The sequence below is a fragment of the Theobroma cacao genome, chromosome 9 (genome assembly GCF_053813885.1).
Source record: "Theobroma cacao isolate CCN51 chromosome 9, ASM5381388v1, whole genome shotgun sequence".
Classification (NCBI taxonomy): domain Eukaryota; kingdom Viridiplantae; phylum Streptophyta; class Magnoliopsida; order Malvales; family Malvaceae; genus Theobroma; species Theobroma cacao.
Window position 1 is genome coordinate 40,552,515 of NC_142647.1, and position 20,840 is coordinate 40,573,354.

At 34.3% G+C, this 20,840-nt stretch overlaps 2 long non-coding RNA genes across 4 annotated transcripts; both read right to left on the minus strand.

The window, feature by feature from the left end:
* Positions 1 to 3,074: 3,074 nt before the first annotated feature.
* On the minus strand, positions 3,075 to 19,458 carry LOC148760964 (uncharacterized). Of its 3 annotated transcripts, XR_016028186.1 has the most exons (4): positions 18,393 to 19,458; positions 18,138 to 18,242; positions 3,766 to 3,818; positions 3,075 to 3,502 (listed from the first exon to the last, which is right to left on the minus strand). It is a non-coding gene; the product is annotated as an uncharacterized LOC148760964 (long non-coding RNA). The 3 variants fall into 3 exon arrangements; XR_016028187.1 differs by lacking the exon at positions 3,075 to 3,502 and having other exon boundaries at positions 3,519 to 3,818; positions 18,138 to 18,237; positions 18,393 to 19,457; XR_016028185.1 differs by lacking the exon at positions 3,075 to 3,502 and having other exon boundaries at positions 3,519 to 3,818; positions 18,393 to 19,454.
* LOC148760965 (uncharacterized) lies at positions 5,202 to 6,669 on the minus strand. Its single transcript, XR_016028188.1, has 2 exons — positions 5,556 to 6,669; positions 5,202 to 5,405 (listed from the first exon to the last, which is right to left on the minus strand). It is a non-coding gene; the product is annotated as an uncharacterized LOC148760965 (long non-coding RNA).
* Positions 19,459 to 20,840: the final 1,382 nt, after the last annotated feature.

Consider the following 20,840-nt stretch of genomic DNA (forward strand, 5'->3'; position numbering starts at 1 on the left):
ATTGTTCTTTACACACCATGTCCACAAAAAGTTCAAATTGAATGGCTTTGCTTGATTGTGCTTTCAATAATTTTTTCTAAAATCACCATGTCAGCAAAATTGTTGGTGGCGTTGCCAATTAGCCTTTCATAGTATGGAGTATGCGAAGTATTGATAAACAATATTATCGTCTCTTTGTCAGTGGGAGGTGGTTGGACTTGCACAGTCATATCTCTCCATCTTTGAGCGTACTCTCTAAAACTCTCTGTGGTTTTCTTCTCCATGCTTTGCAAAAAGAATCTATTAAGGGTCATGTATGTGACGTGCCTATATTGAGCTATAAAAGCTCTATTGAGATCCTTCGAAGATTGGATTCGATTTCAATCCAATTTGACATACCATTTAGATGCAGACCGAGTAAAACTATCTTGGAAGCAATGAACCAAGAGTTTATCATTTTTGGTATAAGTAACCATTCGTTGACAATATATAATGATGTGGACCATCGGACATTTTGTCTCATTGTACTTTTCAAAATCTAAGATCTTGAATTTGGGTATGATTATCACACCAAGTATTAAACATAACTTTGTAGCATCAATGGTAGTATAGAAATCCAAACCTTCAATAACTCTAAGACGTTCTTCCAAACGGTCATACTTTTGTTGTGCCCCTGAAATTGCTTTTAACTTTCTTTGCTCTTTGGGATTGTCCAAATTAGACATAGGGATTAGGTTATAAGAATTGGCACTAAGACCTGGCACAGTGTGTCCTTAAGTTGATGTTTGATCCACAAGTGGTTAAAATTAATACGCCTTAATTGGTGGCCCTAGCATATGGTATTCTTGTTGAGGAACATGCCCTTCGGGTAGAATGAATCCTAGTGAATGTAAGGGCTCTTTTCTATCTTCATCATGAAATTGAAAACCATATTAAGCAGAAGATCCTTCAACAACCCCTTTTCCTTTAAAAAAAGCCATCATTTCCATTAATTTTTTCAACTTTTTCATTATCTCCTCTTGAGTTTTCTCGATCTTATCTATTCGACTTGATTATTCACATTCCAAGATTTGGACTTTATCTTGAGATCGAGTATTGTATGAATAATGAATAAACTGTCTTCGATTTTTTAGTGGTTGAGTTATTCTTTAACTTTTTATTACTCTAAACATGAATTAGCATGCGTTTGTGCTATAAAATGAAGATTTGATATTGTGTTTTTATAGTTATAAATGAATATATATGCATGTTTATGAATTTTGGTAAATGTATGAATGAATATGTTTCAAGGTATTTATCACATAACAAATATTGGCAAAGAAAAAAAAAGTTCATCAATTAATCTCGAAAGATTGTTTTTTACATTCATTTGGTACAATCTAAATGAAACGACCAACTTGTCGATATTGGTCGTATGCCCCATTTAAAAAGTTAAGAACATGACGCCCATATGTTTCCATTGGAACCATTTCCCTTATGAGGATTTCTACCTTATCTTCCATTTCTCTTGCTATGAAAACAACTTTGGTGACTTGTTTTGCAAGAGATTCCATTTGGGTTAGTTTCTTCAAAAGTTCTTGCTTGACCAAATCGTACTCATTTTGAAGCATTTGTACAGTCAACTTAAATTGATCATGTTCTTCTCTAAGTACTTGATTGGCTATTTGTTAGATGTATAACTTATGGCCCCAACTATTGGTAGAAATTTAGAGAGCCTTCTTTTATTCTTTGATCATCTGACAATTTGCTTGCATATGTTTGACATCTCTTTGTAACAAATTAAATTCAGTAGTTGTTGATTCAAAAGTGACTCTTAAGCCTTCATACATCTTTTTCCAAACCTTTTCTCTGTGTGCAATTTTCTGATCTTCTTTTCATGTTTTTCAACTTCACCCATTAGCTTCTCCACTTTTCTTTTGAGTTTTTCATTTTCCTGTTTCAATCTGTTTCCTTCAACCTCGAGTTTTAATTTAGTAAAAGGGGTATTTTGAAGTTCCACATTAGTTGGGCAGTTAGAGCCATATTCGGAAGTAAGCACAATGTTTTTAATTCTTCATAAATGCCATACTGAATATTCTAGTCTAATATTATCAGTGAATCTTCCTGAACTTATTCTATGAGTTTGCTTCCATGGCTTAGTAATCTCTTCGACTTTCTTCAATGTCATTAGCTAACCATAAGAAAACTCAATTTAGTCGAGTTTATGAGTCATTGGACCTAATTGTTAAAATCCAATCTATCTACATACCATAAGTGGAACATAATTGATTGCCCCTCATAATACCAAAAGAGGAATTGACATCTCATCTCCATAACTATATAATATTGGTTGAAGTTCCATGTATGGTGCTTTTCATACAACTTGCTATCTCGTGAGGCTTTACAGTCTCAAAATCCATGTTTGTTTAGATTTATGCTTTGGCCATTCACTTTCTCTAACCTCTTTGAGTAAGTTCACATTGATATCTAGCAAAACGACTTCACAAATTCGATTAGCATTTGGGATAAGTTGGGAACATCCAAATAGTGAGAATTTCAACAAAAATATAGGTATATTATATCACTCCTTCACATACCCATTGATGATTAAATGATTAGAGCCATAGTTCAATTTTGGGACCCTTCGTATAGCTGTTTTGTTTTCAATGACGTAGACATGACACCGACCATTAAGAAGTACTCAACTTTACTCAGTATGTGCCTTCCAAGTGTAGACAAGGTTGTTGGCTCCATTAGTTTTTGATGATAATAAAACATTCCCACTTATTTGTGTATAATATTTCTACTTGAGTGTGTAGGATAAAAATTGTATGCCAATAATAAATTAATCATTCAAAGGCACATATCAAAAATCATAGGAATAAGGAGCCACAATTGATCAACAAAGCAAAAGCCTCTTAGTTGAACAATGAAGGGTGTCAGTTAGCTAAAATTCAAATTAGAAGTTGGCGGGCTTAAGAGGATTGAAAAACAAATAACACTTAGTCGACAAAGATATGTGGTTAGTCAACTAAAAGCATATTGCCAGAAATTCAGATTGTAAGACAAAGACCACTTAATCAACTACGAATTGTGTCAGTTGACTAAGAGCTTATTGCCAAAAATTGATATCAGAAGATAGAGACGACTTAGTCGACTAAGAGTGCAGTTAGTTGACTAAGATCATTCTGTCATAAACTTTGAATTGAGCACTAGAAGACAGATTAACAGCCAGAACTGCCTCTAAACTATTTTTAACGATCAAAAACTGCTTAACACTCATCGGAGCTGATTTCTCAAGTATAAAAGGGACTTCCAACGACTAGAAAATGGATCCAAGGCTTCTAAGAACAAAAAGAGCTAAAAAACCAGTAAAAACTCTATGCATTCTTACTACACTTCACTCTTATCTTTGTATTTGACATAAGTACTTCACTTTGTACCACTTAGATCAAGTCAGTCATCATAGGTATTGCAACGACCTCTCCCCGATCGCTGCTGGAGTCCAAGCTTCCGAAAAAGACCCGTCAAGTCTTGAACAAGCCTGTCTAGAATTTGCTCGTTAATCCACTACATTCAATCACCATGTAATGTTGATACTTTCATACACTAAATTGAACCATAAATATAAAATTCAATACAAACTTTTTTCCTTTTATTCATAAGTATATGCATTAAAATCTATTATCTCCATATTAATGCTTATATAAAAATTTAGAATTCGTTTACAACTTAATAAATAAAATGTTATGACTTGACCTCTAACAGCGGAATGACTTGAGATAAAATACCAGGAGATGCCATTACCTATTCACGGTGGTCCGAACGCGTCACTGACTACACGCTAGGCTGATCCCTATCTGCAAAAGGGGAAATAAAGGGGTGTGAGTCTCATAAACTCAGTGATAATCATCGACTCAGTGAGTAGGGCGTAAATGGGAAACAAGTAAATGGCAGATCAGTTGAATAAAAAAATACAGGATTATAAAAGCAATTCGTTTCAAACGGGGATTTGTGCCTTATATAAAAAGTCGAGAATTTCTTATAAAGTATAAAAAATTGAGATAATAAAATTTTTCGCACCAAAATATATTAATAATCATTTTCGAATCGAATCAATAAAATTTAGCAAGCTCCCACGAAACCATATAATATTTAAAATCATGCACAAATCATAACTCGCCCTATATGCGAAGAATTACAAATTTATTTCACAGATAAACAAATAGGGGAGCTACGAAAAACCGTTTAATTCTATTTTCACCTTGCAAAGAAATATAATTCATAATATTAAAACTTATTTCAACTCATATAAAACCATTACATTTTTGTCAAAATAAACAATATGGCTTATGACTTTCTTAAAACTTTAGCTCATGCCAAAATCATTCTCATACTCGGTTGTCAAGGATACCTTGGCCTGGGGCTATCCCAACTGAGTCCGCCAAGGCTATTAAAAAGTTATGTAAGCATAAATCATGTTTTTATTTTGAAAACATAGCTGTTCCTTAGCGTTGGCTGAGTTCCCCCTCATGTGGTGGTTTGGCGTGAAGTGAACCCTAAGTTTTACCCTAGGAGATACTCTACGCGCCTCTCTATTCGAGGTAAGAATATAATGGGATTTACCGCGCCCCTCTAAAAGGTTGGTTCACAGAAACCCCTTACTGCAGTGATTAATTAATATATAATCCACCAATTCAATAAAATTTGCAATAGCATGACATGGCAATTATTTTATTCACAGCCTTTCAAGGAAAACAAATAATCTGTATTTCAATACAATTGCTAACCAGCCAATCATGCCCTATTTATCATAAGCCAATCAATTCAAAATACAATTTATAGCACAACAAGTAGCAGTCTCCAATTACTCTTAAATTTCTTGGTTAAAATGAAATCACATTTTAAAAGAATTCAAATTTGCTCTTCAAGGAGATATTTTAAATCTTTCTCAAAATATCGATCCCCACATCACGTTAAAACTCTCTTTTGGTAAAATGTTCATTGTAAATATTTGCAAGATATTTTGTATCAAAGTAGCATGGTGAATATGTAATAAATTTCATGAATGCACACCACACAAACAATAAGGCACAATTTTCTTTGATGTAAATCTTTTCGAAAAGCTTGTTTCCCGATTTAAAACACTTTACGTCTAATATATATATATATATATATATATATATATATATATATATTTCAAATGATTTCTGAAAATAACTTATACCCACAACTCCTTAAAATTCTATCAACGCATGCTTTCCATAAATTTTACACTTCACGTAAAATATACGTACATGTATATATATACGAAATTTTTAAAATTGACACCCCCTACTCACCTCATAATAGTGGGATATTACTTCACTATTAATTCGTATGCGTATATAATTATTCCTATTTGTCAATCACATGCTTCGTTCGGCACGCCTCCATGACAAACTTTCCTAGTAATAATTTAAACTCAGTATACTTAATCACACATTTGTATGAGTAGCAACTCAATTAAAAAATCCTTAAGCAGCTTGCATATTTTTCATCCAAAATATGCACAATATTAAACTACCATTAAACTTTAAAATATAACATTAACTTACTATTGGGCCTTTTTCATTTTTTTATGACCTTTGGGCCCTCTCCATGGGCTTCTCCATTTTTTTCCTATTTGGGTCAAGTCCATTTATTTTTATTTCATATTGGGCCATGCCCAGTTATTTTCTATTGGGTCATGCCCATTTACTTTCTATTGGGTCATGCCCATTTATTTTCTATTTCTTTTCTTTTCTTTTTTTTCTTTCTTTTTCTCTCTTCCATGTTTCTTCTTCTTTTTTTTTTTCCAGCCCATTCCTCCCCTTCACTACTTTGGCTTTCTCTCTTCACCACCATGGCTTCCTCTGTTCCTTACCTCTCAAAATCAGTCACCAAAAGCTTCATTTTCTCACCCTTTTTGTTGCCATTTTCTGCTCTAAAATCAACAGATTTTCAGCTCAATTTCCAGCAACAAATCTTCCCAATTTTGGTAGCACAAAGCTGTCCAATTTTTCTGCACAAACTAATAGTAAACAGCTCCAATTTTTCTGCACAAATTGACAGCAAACAGCTTCAATTTTTATGTACAAATTGGTAGCAAACAGCTCCAATTTTTCTGCACAAATTGGCAACAAATAGCTCAAATTTTCAACAGCAAAAGTTTTCCTTCCATGACAGCAAAAACCTCTAAAATTTCCAGCAGCAAATTCACACAATTTCAAAGCAAAAATCTTGAATTTTCAGCACCAAAATCAGCCATAATAACCTCAAAAATTCCAGCAATATAACCTCAAAATTCAGCTTTCTTACATCACAAATTTTCAGCTTTCTTCTTCCTACAAAAATTGCAGCAAAAGCTCTCTTTTTCCTTCCTCAAAGGGCAACAAAACCGTTCTCTTTTCTCTTCCTCTCCCACGGTTCTTTCTCTCCCTTTTTCTCTTCATTTCTTTCTTCTTCTCCCACGATTCTTTCTCTCCATTTTTCTCTTCATTTCTTTCTTCCTCTCCCACGGTTTTTCTTTCCTTTATTTTTCTTCTTCACTTAACCGACTTAACTTTTCTCTCTTATCTCTTTTTCCTTTCTTTCATCTCACATGCCCGACCCCACCATCATTTCTACATTCTTCTTTCTTTGTTTATTTCCTTTTCATTTCTCTACTCCATTCACTTGGCCGGCCACCCATTTCACTTGGTTCCAATTTATTATTCCTCCAAATAACTTTGACTTTTCTTCATTCCCATCCAAACCATATCATTCCCATTCAAACCACATTCACACCATTCTTGACTCATGTACATATAAAAATATTATTTGACTTTTCAACATCTTTTCTTCATTATTTTATCATCCATTTTTTTCATTTTATTTTTATTTCTTCAAAACAATAAAATTTACATATTATGCCTTAACTTCATTTTATTTAATACACCTCCCTCAATTTTTCATATTTTAAAATTAATTCTTCTGACACGTGTACAAGTTCTAATTTCCTTTTATCTTCCTTTTCTTACACCTGTATAATCAAAATATCGAGATAGCATTTCAACGCGGTGTCACCATAATATTTAAACATTTACTTACCCGCGTTAGCTCGATTTAATAAAATCACGCTATCACAATTATCGTCGTTTTCCTTCAAAATTTCTCGTTACTTCTTCCTCTCCACTTAAATTAGTCATATTCTATTTTTCATGACTAATTCCAACAACATATAAAATATTAATATTTTAATATTATTTTATTGAATAAAATATTATTTTATTTCAAAATTTTTCACTTGCCTTCTTTGGTCCCGAAACACATCATTACTTCTCGGTTTACTTCTGAATCATCCTTTAGTTTATTAATTCCTCTCCAACAAAAATATTATTATTTAATTGTTGTTTCTGCACACGCGAAGCATTTTATTCTTGAACGTTCCTTTTATCCTTTATCACTCTTTAGCACGACAATTCGCATCAAACGATCAATCGTTTGATCGATAAGGTCTTATTTGTGTCGAACGAAGGTGCGGAGTATTACAATCTCCCCCACTTAAAAATAAATTCGTCCTCAAATTCTAACCAACATACGGTGAACAATCAAAATTATAAAATTCTTTTACATCACTTTCGTTGGACATTCTCCATAAAAGATCTCGATCTTATGAACTAAATCAATTTCCAAACTTTATAAAAAACTAAGCAATGTTATATTACTTTTATTTATAGGTACCACATTTCTAGAATTAAATCGATATTATTCTTCCTCTTATAAAGAGAAATTAAATATATCATTAATCCTATTCTGTAAAGCCTGACCCTATAAAATATTTGTCATGACATACATGTGATGGATAGCATGTTTGCATGCTAGAAGAGTCTCGAAAAATTTACAAAAGTCGGTATTGTACCTAAAAGTACAACAAAGTTGATTTAAGCCTCGAACTAGATCAAATAGAGATTTTAGGGTAAAATTGAAAATTTTAAAGTCTTAGAATGATTTAAAATGGTGATTCGAAGTTCGAGGATCAATTTGGAGTCAAACTGGAATTTTCATAACCCAAGGTCAAAATGGTCATTTTGCCACCCAAGGTTAAAATGTGAGTGTTGGATGAAATTTTTGACTAAGATTGATCAAGATTGACTATTTAGAACATAATTTGAGGTTGAGAAGTAAAAAATTGTAATCTTGGTATTTTTCGGAGCATAAAGGTAAAATGGTAATTTTGTCACCTCAGGGGCAAAACAGTAATTTTTCACCACCAGAATATTTTTCTAGCACATGGTCTTCCCTTATCCTCATTTTGACCTTTGACTAATCATGTGGTGGAGATAAAAGGTTTAAAATTTTTAAAGTTTTAAAAAATGGACCAATGGAAACATGTCATGTATCAAGCTTAGATTATTTTATTATTTTCTATAAAAATCAGCCTATAAACCCCTCATTTCTCTCCAAATATTCGGCCAAACCAAGAACAAAGGGAAAAACGAAGAGAACAAACCCTAGGTGGGGAATTTGAAGAGAAAAAGTGTGGAAAATCAAGGAAAATAAGTGAAAAAGGTAAGATTTTTCAATTTAAACTTGAAATCTGTTTTCTTTGAGCATTTCTCCTTATTTTTCATGGTTAAATTATATGTTTTCATGATGAATTCATGGCTGGTCAAAATGGGTATGGAGAGAGAAAGATGTTGGGTTGATTTGATTTTAAGTTATATTAGTGTTTTTAGTTAGTTTAGTATATTTAGAAGCAAAACAACAAGAAAAGAATTCATTTTTCCCATGAATCTTCATTGGCCGAATCTTCTTTGATGTGTGTGGGAGATGGATTGTTATTATTTCAAGAGAAATGGCTTAGAAAATCATGAATAATGGTGAGAAAATTAAGTAGGAAAAATAACGGTGTTAGTGCACTGTAATGGCCGAATTTTTCCATGAAGAAATGGGAAGGTTTTGATGCTAAAATTGGTGTTATTTGAATAATGTTTGGTGAATTGAGGTATTAGAAAAGAAATGGAGTAATTTGGGATTAAATTGGACGCGTTAGTAATTTAATCAGGTGATAAGACGAATTAGGCCAATACCGGGTTTAGATAGTTACCAATGCATTTTTGCATTCCATATCATGCATTAAAAGTCTAAATTATTTTAATTTCAATTTAGTACCAATGTGGTGAATTTCTCGATTTTGTACTATGCCAAGGTGGTGAGTCCTCCGATAAAGGCAAGGGAATTACATCCGAGAACCAGTAGTCTGAGTATTTCGAGAATCTGTACTATAGACATAGTGAGTAAACTTACTGTCATTTTAATTATCTAGGGTGACTTTTAGATGATTTCATGAATTCTATGGAAAAATGGATTTAAAAAGGTAAATATTCATGTTTTATGAATAAATGTGTTTCAATGAAATTAATTTATAAATTGTTTTGAAGTTAATAATGATTTTGAAAAATAGAGTACACGGAGACTGCTATTTGTTGCAATGTGATTGTTTACATTAATTGGCTTATGATAAATTGAGCATGATTGGTTGGTTAATAATTTTATTGAAATGCGGATTGGTTGTTTGCCTTGAAAGGCTGTGAATTACAACAATTGCCATATCATGTTATTGAGTTTTATTGATTGGTGGGATAATTATTAGCTTACTGCAGTAGGCGAGTTTCGTGGACCAGCCTATGAGAGGGGCACGGTAACCCCATTTATGTGTGCTCACCTCGGTTGTAGAGGCGCGTAGGGTAGCTCCTGAGATTTTAGTTCACTTCACGTCGAACCACCACGTGATGGTGAACTCAGTCAACTCCAAGGAACGGCTGTGATGTCCAAAGAAAAATGTGTTTTATGTGAAATGTGAATTTTTAATAGCCTTGACGATCTCGGTAGGATGCCTCGGCCAATGTGTCCTCGAGGATGAATTTATGACACAAGCTTAGTTTTTATGAGATTCATAAGCCTCTTTACGTATTCTGAATGAAATGTGTCATAATGCTGTGACCCAGTTTACAGTGATTTACTTTATCGTCTCCATTTACTCAACTCTAGATGTTTATGATGATGTCTGTTTACTCACTGGGATTTTATAATCTCACTACTCTTCTTTCCACCCATTTCAGGCTCAGTATAAGCTGTAGATAGCTGATATGGTCGAAGGCTACAGTTGGCTTTACTTCCTCAAAAACTGTAGGTTTGCAGCTTTCGTTCATTTTTTGTCATTTAGGGGTCCACATGTCGCTGTAAATTAAATTTCATACTCTAGTTATCTGTACTACTGTATGTAGGAATTTATTTTGCTTTTACACCGTAAAAATTATTTACGCAGTGTTCTAAAAATATTATTTTATAAAAAAATAGAATATTTTATTTAATATTTTTGTTTTATTCTAACAGTCATGATTTCACTTTAAACAAATGTTTTAGACATCTAAATTTATTTTTGATTTTGCAATATGTGTTCTGCACTTGTATATTACATTTTAGCCGGTTTCAAAATTTTTGAGAAAAAATGACCGAAATACCCTTGTGAGACGAAAATTATTTTTTTTATTGTTTTAAGTTGGAAATAGTTTAAAACCTCTTAGAACATGATATTTGGCAACGGTTACTCACAGGGAAAATGAGAAACTGATATTAAAGCCTTGCAGGGTTTCAGTTGGCATTCCGGGTAATGAGTGCCTATCAAGACACCGTGACGGTTGTCACGGGCTCGAGAGGAGTACCGGGTCGTGACAATTCGATTGGTATCAAAGCTTTTGGTTTTAAAGATCAGAGTTTTTAGTTTTAAAGTCGTTTTAAAATTTATAGTGTCAGTGTGGCCCCTAGTTAGGTTAAGTTAAGTTAAGTTAGGTTAGGTTGAATAGAATGCATGCATCTGCATATAGAGTCTAAGGTTGATTAAATTTGCCTTGTTCCCTTGTATAGATTGTTATGCCTCCTCGACACGGACGCCCACCTTTCACTAGATCGGCTGGGAGGGGAAAAGGTTATTCCCAATGTCATCAGCTAGATGCAGTAGAGGAGAAATCGGCTGCATCCACCATTCGGGCAGCACCTGCTGCTGAGTAGGTCGGGACTCCTCCATATTCTCCACATCTTCCGCCACCTACTAGTATTCTCGTCATGCTTACTGAGGCAGCACAAGCATTGGCAGCTTTCTTTACCGCAATGGCTGGTCAAGCTCAGATTGGTCAGGTTCCACCTATAGTACCTCCAGTTACTCCTTCAATTCCGTCAGTACAAGATGTATCCATTTCCAAGAAGCTGAAGGAGGCTAGCAAATTGGGTTGTGCTTCTTTCACATGTGAGTTGGATGCCACCGTGGCAAAAGACTAAATTAACCAGGCTTAGGAGACTCTCTCTGACATAAGATTAGACAACGATATGAAGCTAATGGTGGCTACAAGATTACTAGAGAAGAAGGCTCGTACTTGGTGAAATTCAGTAAAATCCCGTTCCACTACTCCTTCGACCTGATCAGACTTTCTAAGAGAACTCGATGGTCAGTATTTCACTTATTTCTATCAGAAAGAAAAAAAGAGAGAATTTCTGAGTTTGAGATAAGGGAATTTAATTGTAAAGGAGTACGAAGTTCGTTTTAACGAGCTAATGTTATATGTGCCGGATCTGGTGAAATCTGAGTAGGATCAGGCCAGTTATTTAGAGGAAGGGCTCCGTAATGAGATTAGAGAGCAGATGACAGTGACTGGCAGGGAGCCACATAAGGAGGTCATACGGATGGCTTTACGGGCTGAGAAGCTCGCGACTAAGAATAGAAGGAGTCGGATCGAGTTTGTAAAAAAGAGGAATCCTAGTATATCTTCTAGTCAGCCAATAAAAAGAGGCAAAGACTCATCGGCTTCAAGGAGCATTACTTCTGTTTCAGTGATATCTCCTCGACCTCCATTTTCATAATCACAGCAGAAACCTTTGAGGTTTAGCATATCTGTTATGACTGGTTCTGGGAAGAGTTTCGGAGGTCCTGATAGATTTAAAAATTACAAAAAAAAGTCATTTTGGGTTGTGTAGAGGGCCAACAAGATGTTTTCAATGTGGACAAATAGGTCACATTAGGAGTGACTGTCCACAATTGGGACGAGGTATAGCAGCTACTCCATCTCCACTAGCTCGTATAGATATGCAGAGGAGAGATCCTTCTGAGTTACCAGCGAGGTAGGGAGTAGCTATACAGTCTGGTGTAGAGAGTAATACCCTGGCATATCCACTTTCGAGACCACAAACTCGTACTTCGACAAGAGTCTTCGCTGTGATAAAAAATGAGGCACAAGTCCGACTTGGAGCAGTGACAGGTACTATGTCTTTATTTGATAAAGATGCTTATGTTTTTATCGATTTTGGCTCAAACAGGTCTTATCTAATAAATCTTTATCAAATAAATACATAGTACTTGTCACTACTCCAAGTCGGACTCATGCCTCATCTTTCGTTACAACGAAGACTTTTGTCAAAGTACGAGTCTGTGGTCTCAAAGGTGGATATGCTAGGGTATTACTCTGTACACCAGACTGTATAGCTACTCCCTGCTTCGGTGGTAACCCAAAAGGATTTCTCCTCTGCATATACATACGAGCTGATGGAGATGGAGCAGCTGCTATACCTTATCCCAACTATGGACAGTCACTCCTAATGTGACCTGTCTGTCCACATTGAAAACATCTTGCTGGCCCTTTACACACCCAAAATGACCTTTTTCATAATTTTCGAATCTATCAGGACCTCCGAAACTTTTTTCAGAACTAGTTATAGCAGATCTGTTAAACCTTGAAGGTCTCTGCTGTGATTGTGGAAATGGAGGTCGAGGATATGTCACTGAAACAGAAAAAAATGCTCCCTGAAGCCGATGAGTCTTTGCCTCTTTTTGTTAGTTGACTAGAAGATATACCAGGATTCTTTCATTTTGCAAACTCAGTCCGAATCCTCCTATTCTCAATTGCGAGCTTCTCAGCCCGTAAAGCCATTTGTATGACCTCCTTATGTGGCTCCCTACCAGTCACTGTCATCCACTCTTTAATCTCATTACGGAGCCCTTCCTCGAAATAATTAGCCTGATCCTACTCAGATTTCATCAGATCCGGCACATATAACATCAGCTCGTTAAAACAAGCTTCATACTCCTCAACAGTTAAATTTTCTTGTCTAAAACTCAAAAATTCTCTCTTCTTTTTTTTTTTATGGAAATAAGTGAAATACTGACCATCGAATTCTCTTAGAAAGTCTGATCAGGTCGGAGGAGTAGTGGAATGAGATTTTACTGAATTTCACCAGATACGAGCCCTTTTCTCTAGTAATCTCGTAGCCACCATTAGCTTCATATCGTCGTCTAATCTCATGTTTGAGAGAGTCTTTGAAACCTGGTTAATCTAGTCTTTTGCCACGGTGGCATCCAACTCACCCGTGAAAGAAGCACAACCCAATTGTCTAGCCTCTTTCAGCTTCTTAGAAATGGATACATCTTGTACTGGCAGAACTAAAGGAGTAACTAGTGGTATTATCGGTGGAACCTGACCAGTCTGAGCTTGACCAGCCATTGCGGTAAAGAAAGCAGCCAATGTCTGTGCTGCCTCAGTAGACATGGCGAGAATACTAGTAGGTGGCGGAGGATGTGGAGAATGTGGAGGAGTCCCGACTTGCTCAGTAGCAAGTGCTGCCCGAATGGTGGATGCAGCCATTCCTCCTCTACTGTATCTAGCTGACGACGTTGGGAACGACCTCTTCCCCTCCTAACCGATCTAGTGAGAGATGGGCATCCGTGTCGAGGAGGCATAACAATCTATACAAGGGAACAAGGCAAATTTAATCAACCTTAGACTTTATATGCAGATGCATGCATTTTATTCAACCTAACCTAACTTAACTTAACTTAACTAGGGGCCACACTAACACTATAAATTTTAAAACGACTTTAAAACTAAAAACTCTGATCTTTAAAACCAAAAGCTTTGATACCAATCGAATTGTCACGACCCGGTACTCCCCTCGAGCCCGTGACAATCGCTGTAGTGTTTTGATAGGCACTCATTACCCGAAATGTCAACCGAAACCCTGCAAGGTTTTAATATCAGTTTCTCATTTCCCCTATGAGTAATCGTTGCCAAATATCATGTTCTAAGAGGTTTTAAACTATTTCCAACTTAAAACAATAAAAAAAATAAGTTTCGTCTCAAATGAGTATTTCGGTCATTTTTTTTCAAAAATTTTGAAACCGACTAAAATGTAATATACAAGTGCAAAACACATATTTCAAAATCAAAAATAAATTTAGATGTCTAAAGCATTTGTTTAAAGTGAAATTGTGATTGTTAGAATAAAATAAAAATATTAAACAAAATATTCCATTTTCTTAGAAAATAATATTTTTAGAACACTGCGTAAATAATTTTTACAACGTAAAAGCAAAATAAATTCCTACATACAGTAGTACAGATAACTATAGTATGAAATTTAATTTACAGTGACATGTGGACCCCTAAATGACAAAAAATGAACGAAGGCTGCAAACCTACAGTTTTTGAGGAAGTAAAGCCAATTGTATCGACGATATCAGCTATCTACAGCTTATACTGAGCCTGAAATGGGTGGAAAGGAGATTGTTGAGATTATAAAATCCCAGTGAATAAACAGACATCATCATAAACATCTGGAGTTGAGTATATAGAGACGATAAAGTAAATCATCATAAACTAGGTCACAGCATTAGAACACATTTCATTCAAAATACGTAAAAGAGGCTTATGAATCTCATAAAAACTAGGCTTGTGCCATAAATCCATCCTTGAGGACACCTTAGCCGAGGCATCCTACCGAGATCACCAAGGTTGTTAAAAATTCACATTTCATATAAAACACATTTTTCGTTGGACATCACAGCCGATCCTTGGCTTTGACTGAGTTCACCATCGTGTGGTGGTTCGGTGTGAAGCGAACTCAAATATCACCTCAGGAGCTACCCTACGCGCCTCTACAACTGAGGTGAGCACAGATAAATAGGGTTACCGTGCCCCTCTCATAGGCTGGTCCACGAAACTCGCCTACTGCAGTAAGCTAATAATTATCCCACCAATCAATAAAACTCAATAACATGATATGACAATTGTTGTAATTCACAGCCTTTCAAGACAAACAACCAATCCGTATTTCAATAAAATTGTCAACCAGCCAATCATGCTCAATTAATCATAAGCCAATCAATGTAAACAATCACATTACAACAAATAGCAGTCTCCGTGTACTCTATTTTTCAAAATCATTATTAATTTCAAAACAATTTATAAATTAATTTCATTGAAACACATTTATTCATAAAACATGAAAATTTACCTTTTTAAATCTATTTTTCCATAAAATTCATGAAATCATCTAAAAGTCACCATAGATAATTAAAATGACAGTAAGTTTACTCACTATATCTATAGTGCAGATTCTCAAAATACTCAGACTACTTGTTCTCAGGTGTAATTCCCTTGCCTTTATCGGAGGACTCACCACCTTGACATAGTACAAAATCGAGAAATTCACCACATTGGTACTAAATTGAAATTAAACTAATTTAGACTTCTAATGCATGATATGGAATGCAAAAATGCACTGGTAACTATCTAAACCCGGTATTGGCCTAATTCATCTCATCACTCGATTAAATTACTAACGCGTCCAATTTAATCCCAAATTACTCTATTTCTTTTCTAATACCTCAATTCACCAAACATAATTCAAATAACACTAATTTCAGCATCCAAACCTTCCCATTTCTTCATGGAAAAATTTGGTCATTACAGTGCACTAACACCGTGATTTTTCCTACTTAATTTTCTCACCATTATTCATCATTTTCTAAGCCATTTCTCTTGAAATAATAACAATCCATCTCCCACACATATCAAGGAAGATTTGGCCAATGAAGATTCATGGGGAAAATAGATTTTTTTCTTGTTGTTTTGCTTCTAAATATGTTAAACTAACTAAAAACACTAACAAAACTTAAAATCAAATCAATCCAACATCTTTCTCTCTCCATACCCATTTTGACCAGCCATGAATTCATCATGAAAACATGTAATTTAACCATGGAAAATAAGGAGAAATGCTTAAGGAAAATAGATTTCAAGTTTAAATTGAAAAATCTTACCTTTTTCACTTATTTTCCTTGATTTTCCATACTTTTTCTCTTCAAATTCCCCACCTAGGGTTTGTTTTCTTCCTTTTTCCCTTTGTTCTTGGTGTGGCCAAATATTTGGAGAGAAATGAGGGGTTTATAGGCTGATTTTTATAGAAAATAATAAAATATTCTAAGCTTGACACATGGCATGTTTCCATTGGTCCATTTTTAAAACTTTAAAAATTTTAAACCTTTTATCTCCACCATATGATTAGTCAATGGTCAAAATGAGGATAAGGGAAGACCATGTGCTGGACAAATGTCCTGGTGGTGGAAAATTGCTGTTTTGCCCCTAGGATGATAAAATTACCATTTTACCCCTATACTCCGAAAAATACCAAGATTACAATTTTTCACTTCTCAACCTCAAATTATGTTCTAAATAGTCAATCTTGATCAATCTTAGTCAAAAATTTCATCCAACACTCACATTTTAACCTCGGATGGCAAAATGACCATTTTGCCCTTAGGTTAGGAAAATTTCAATTGGACTCCAAATTGATTCTTGAACTCCAAATCACCATTTTAAATCATTCTGGGACTTTACAATTTTCAATTTCACCCTAAAATCTCTATTTGATCTAGTTTGAGGCTTAAATCAACTTTGTTGTACCTCTAGGTATAATACCGACTTTTGTAAATTTTTCGAGACTCTTCTAGCATGCAAACATGCTATCCATCACATGTATGTCATGACAAATATTTTATAAGGTCAGGCTTTACATAAAAAGTATAAATAATCGAGATAATAAAATTTTTCGCATCAAAATATATTAATAATCATTTTCGAATCAAATCAATAAAATTTAGCAAGCTCCCACGAAACCATATAATATTTAAAATCATGCACAAATCATAACTCGCCCCATATGCGAGGAATTACAAATTAATTTTAGGGATAAACAAATAAGGGAGCTACGAAAAACCTTTTAATTCTATTTTCATCATGCAAAGAAATATAATTCATAATATTAAAACTTATTTCAACTCGTATAAAACCATTACATTTTTGTCAAAATAAACAACATGGCTTGTGACTTTCTTAAAACTTTGGTTCGTGCCAAAATCATTCTCATACTCGGTTGTCAGGGATAACTTGGCCTGAGGCTATCCCAACCGAGTTCGCCAAGGCTGTTAAAAAGTTATGTAAGCATAAATCATGTTTTTATTTTGAAAACATAGTCGTTCTTTGGCGTTGGCTGAGTTCTCCCTCACGTGGTGGTTTGGCGTGAAGTGAACCCTAAGTTTTACCCCAAGAGATACCTTACGAGCCTCTCTGTTCGAGGTAAGAATATAATAGGGTTTACCGTGCCCCTCTAAAAGGCTGGTCCACAAAAATCCCCTACTGCAGTGATTAATTAATATATAATTCACCAATTTAATAAAATTTGCAATAGCATGACATGGCAATTATTTTATTCACAGCCTTTCAAGGCAAACAAATAATCAGTATTTCAATACAGTTGCCAACCAGCCAATCATGTCCGATTTATCATAAGCTAATCAATTCAAAATACAATTTATAGCACAACAAGTAGTAGTCTCCAATTACTCTTAAATTTCTTGGTTAAAATGAAATCACCTTTTAAAAGAATTCAAATTTAATCTTCAAAGGGGTATTTTAAATCTTTCTCAAAATATCGGTCCCCACATCACGCTAAAACACTCTTTTGGTAAAATGTTCATTGTAAATATTTGCATGATATTTTGTATCAAAATAGCATGGTGAATATGTAATAAATTTCATGAATGCACACCACACAAACAATAAGGCACAATTTCCTTTGATGTAAATCTTTTCGAAAAGCTTGTTTCTTGGTTTAAAACACTTTACGTCTAATATATATATATATATTTCAAATGATTTCTGAAAATAATTTACACCCACAACTTCTTAAAATTCTATCAATGCATGCTTTTAATAAATTTTGCACTTCACGTAAAATAGACGTACATGTATATATATTTAGAATTTTTAAAATTGACACCCCCTACTTACCTTATAATAGTGAGATATTACTTCACTATTAATTCGTACGCGTATATAATGATTCCTATTTATCGGTCACATATTTCGTTTGGCACGCCTCCACGACAAACTCTCCTAGCAACAATTTAAATTCAGTATACTTAATTACACATTTGTATGAGTAGCAACTCAATTAAAAATTCCTTAAGCAACTTGTATATTTTTCATCCAAAATATGCACAATATTAAACTACCCATAAACTTTAAAATATAACATTAACTTACCATTGGACCTTTTTCATTTCTTTATGACCTTTGGACCCTCTCCATGGGCTTCTCCATTTTTTTCCTATTTGGGTCAAGTTCATTTATTTTTATTTCATATTGGGCCATGCCCACTTATTTTCTATTGGGTCATGCCCATTTATTTTTTATTTCTTTTCTTTTCTTTTTTTTCTTTCTTTTTCTCTCTTCCATGTTTCTTCTTCTTTTTCTTTTTTTCTTTTTTTTTCCAGCTCATTCCTCCCCTTCACCACCGTGGCTTCCTCTCTTCCTTACCTCTCAAAATTGGTCACCAAAAGCTTCATTTTCTCACCTTTTTTGCTGTCGTTTTCTGCTCTAAAATTAGTAGATTTCCAGCTCAATTTCCAGCAACAAATCTTCCCAATTTTGGCAGCACAAAGCTGTCCAATTTTTCTGCACAAACTACTAGCAAACAACTCCAATTTTTCTACACAAATTGATAGCAAACAGCTCCAATTTTTCTACACAAATTGGTAGCAAACAGCTTAAATTTTCAGCAGCCAAAGTTGTTCTTCAATGACAGCAAAAACCTCTAAAATTTCCAGCAGCAAATTCACACAATTTCAGCAGCAAAAACCTTAAATTTTCAGCACCAAAATCAGCCATAATAACCTCAAAAATTTCAGCAACATAACCTCAAAATTCAGCTTTCTTACCTCATAAATATTCAGCTTTTTTCTTCTTCCAAAAATTACAGCAAAAGCTCTCTTTTTCCTTCCTCAAAGTGCAGCAAAACCGTTCTCTTTTCTCTTCCTCTCCCACGGTTCTTTCTCTCCCTTTTTCTCTTCATTTCTTTTTTCCTCTCCCACGATTTGTCTTTCCTTTATTTTTCTTCTTCACTTAACCGACTTAACTTTTCTCTCTTATCTCTTTTTCCTTTCTTTCATCTCACATGGTCGGCCCCACCATCATTTCTACATTCTTCTTTCTTTGTTTATTTCCTTTTCATTTCTTTACTCCATTCACTTGGCCGGCCACCCATTTCACTTGGTTCCAGTTTAGTATTCTTCCAAATAATTTTGACTTTTTTTCATTCCCATCCAAACCACATCATTTTCATTCAAACCACATTCACACCATTCTTGACTCATGTACATATAAAAATATTATTTGACTTCTCAACATCTTTTCTTCATTATTTTATCATCCATTTTATTTTCATTTTATTTTTATTTCTTCAAAACAATAAAATTTACATATTATGCCTTACCTTCATTTTATTTAATACACCTCCATCAAATTTTCATATTTTAAAATTAATTCTTCTGATACGTGTAAAAATTTTAATTTCCTTTTATCTTCCTTTTCTTACACGTGTATAATCAAAATATCGAGATTGCATTCAACGCGGTGTCACCATAATATTTAAACATTTACTTACCCATGTTAGCTCGATTTAATAAAATCACGCTGTCACAATTATCGTCGTTTTCCTTCAAAATTCTTCTTTACTTCTTCTCCCCTACTTAAATTAGTCATATTCCATTTTTCATGACTAATTCCAACAACATAAAAATATTAATATTTTAATATTATTTTATTAAATAAAAATATTATTTTATTTCAAATATTTTCACTTGCCTTCTTTGATCCCGAAACACATCATTACATCTCGGTTTACTTCCGAATCATCCTTTAGCTTACTAAGTCCTCTCCAACGAAAATATTATTATTTAATTGTTGTTTCTGCACACGCGAAGTATTTTATTCTTGAACGTTCATTTCATCATTTATTGCTCTTTAGCATGCCAATTCGCATCAAACGATCATTCGTTTGATCAATAAGTTCTTATTTGTGTCCAACGAGGGTGCGGGGTATTACAAGTACTTCCTTATTACTCTTTTCCTTATATACTTAGAGTGTGCGAGACACTCTACGGGAATTTATTCAAGCTTGGATTGCTTGATTGGGTGTATAAGTTCTACCTTAGCTTAAAAAAGTTAGTTTGGGTTTTGGTTGATTTCGGGAAAAACTATTGTAAAAGTTTGTGGTTGAGCCTGCTAAAAGCTATTGTAAAGCTTGGTGGGAGCTTGGTAATTCCACCATTTTTAGTGATTTGTTTTGAAAAATCCTTGGTTGAACAATGAAGGTAGTTGATGTAGGTTTTTGACCAAATCACTATAAATTGTTGAGTATTGTCTGCTCTATTGTTAATTTTCTTTTTCATTCCTTCATCTTGCATCGAATTAGTCATTATTGATTTTATACTTGCCTTCAATTTAGAGCCAATTTTAGTAAGAGTTAAAAAGTGCTATTCACCCTCCCTCTAGCACATATACTTGGGACCAACAAAGGTTTATTCAAGGAAACCAAAGATAGGTTTTTGGAAAAAGATGGCAAAAATCATGGGAATTAGTGTGCAAAAAGTCAACATGACTATTAAGAGGATGGGAGAAAGTGTTTGCATTCCATTGGAATTTCTTCATAGC